Here is a 2,194-nt window from a genome sequence, read left to right as displayed (position 1 = left end):
AAAAAAACAGTGCAAAGGCTCACAGTGTACTGAGCATTTTGTTTCTCAGAGAGAACAACTTTTGTAAATTTCCATTAAGAAAGATGATTCCCACTCTGGATGGGTGGAGCTGACCAATGCAGAGGATTCCCACTGGAGTCTGACTGTAGGAGTCCTTGTCAGTTACATCCTAACAGCGAAAACATAGATAAACAAGAAGAGAACATCACATTTTTTCAGTTTATTTAGTGTCATATATTCATAATGGATGTATTCAAAAAATGTTTTTAGTTAAAAATGTGGCTATAAAATTAAAGCCCAAGTCTGTGAGACATTGAATACTGATCCAATGATTCTGAAAATCAGTGGCAGACAAGTCTTCATTAATGGCTGAAATTGAAAAAACAAAATGTGCACCTGCAGGGTGCAACAAAAAATAAATGTACTTACGGAGGAGGTCTTGAAGAAAGCGGATGGATCATCCCCCAAGATAACCGGCAGTCCATGAAGACAGAGGCGCCTGATGTCTGTTGGTTCAGTGGTCTGGAGGATAGTGAAAAAATTACAATTTATCTTTATGATTTTTTTCTCTTAACGCCCACTTCACTTGTCTCTAAAAAAAAAAACTGTACAATGTTGTTGCTGTATATTGTCTGGTTATTAGCAAAGCATCGATCAGGAATACAAATAAGATGGAAAAAATTAAACTTCACGTGTTGCCAGTAGTTCCAGAAAATTAACCTGGAAAAAGAAGACAGCAACGAAACGCTATACAGTCTATTCTAATAAATAACACTGAAACTACAGAAGAGAAATCAATTTCAACTGAATTATTTAAATTCTACAACAACCTATATTCCTCCAAATTCTCAGAAGAAAAATTCAATACTTTTCTGCACAGTATTAAAGCACATATTCCTAAAATTGATGATGAATTTAAAGAAGAATGTGATGGCAACATAACAAGCTTGATAAAGCTGTAAAGTGCTTATCTCTGAACAAGGCCCGTGGCCCAGACGGACTTACATTGATCTTTATCGTCATTTTTGGGAAGACATAAAAGAACTTCTTTTTAATGTTTTTCACCCTGAGTCAGCTGGGATAGACTCCAGCCCCCCATGACCCTAGTGAGGATTAAGCGGTGTATAGATAATGGATGGATGGAAAAATTGTACTTTTATCTGACTGTAATATTAACAAAGTGCTGATCAAATTGTCAGTTTCACAAGCAAGTGTTACTGTATTGGAAATTGTTTTTTGTTCATAATTACTCACCACACTGTACTACAATCTGGAATAATTGTTATATACTATATAGAAATAAGTCACTGTTTTATGATGAATGGATAAGTAGAAATATAAGGTCTATTGTACACTTAATGAACACAAACGGTGAGCTACTGAAATATGAACAGTTCTGTTTAAAATATAATTTCAATCCTCCTAAACATGAATTTATAAGACCTGTAAAAGCCCTACCTAAAGAACGTGTTTTTCTAACAAACAATATAATTGAATACCAAACTATGAATCCACAACTGGGTTTCATATCTTACTGATAAGAAATGCTTTAACCAATTAATTAGACGTTGTTTTACTGAGATCATGTTCCCTGGTAAAAAAAAAAAAACAAGACAAGAATGACATCCTTTATAAATCTGACAAAAAATCTATTGTTAAGCTACGCACGTTATATTTAAAACCACATTTTTAGAACACACACACTTCAAAGTGTTTTTGATAGAATTTGAAATATATCTAAAATCCCTCAAATGTATTGAATCACATGGATATGAACTAATCTATGATCTACTGAGTACATTTTCTACAAATGTATAACCTCTTGTATAACAATCTAACTATTTTAATTTTATCCCCTGCATTGCACTTTTTTTTATTAGTTTTTGTGCGGCCTGCTTTTGTAATGTGTATGAGATGTTTATTACTGCCTCACTTGTTGTGTATGATATATTGGAAAAAAAAAAAAAAGTAGTTCCAGAAAATGGCGGTGCACGGACAACTGGACCGTCACAGAGCGTTCACGTTCAATGCGTCAGCAAATAGCCAATCAGGAGCTTCTGCTGTCTGACGGCGCAGTAAAACTCACTAATTCTAAGTCATTAAACTTAAAGTTATTCGTACATTCAAAGATGTCTAGGTATTAAGAGAGTGTTGAAACCACACTTAAATAATTTAAGTATATTGTAATGATATT

Source organism: Stegastes partitus, unplaced genomic scaffold (genome assembly GCF_000690725.1).
Source record: "Stegastes partitus isolate 25-593 unplaced genomic scaffold, Stegastes_partitus-1.0.2 Scaffold2646, whole genome shotgun sequence".
In the NCBI taxonomy this organism is placed as follows: Eukaryota; Metazoa; Chordata; class Actinopteri; family Pomacentridae; genus Stegastes; species Stegastes partitus.
Note: the sequence above shows the minus strand (reverse complement) of the source record.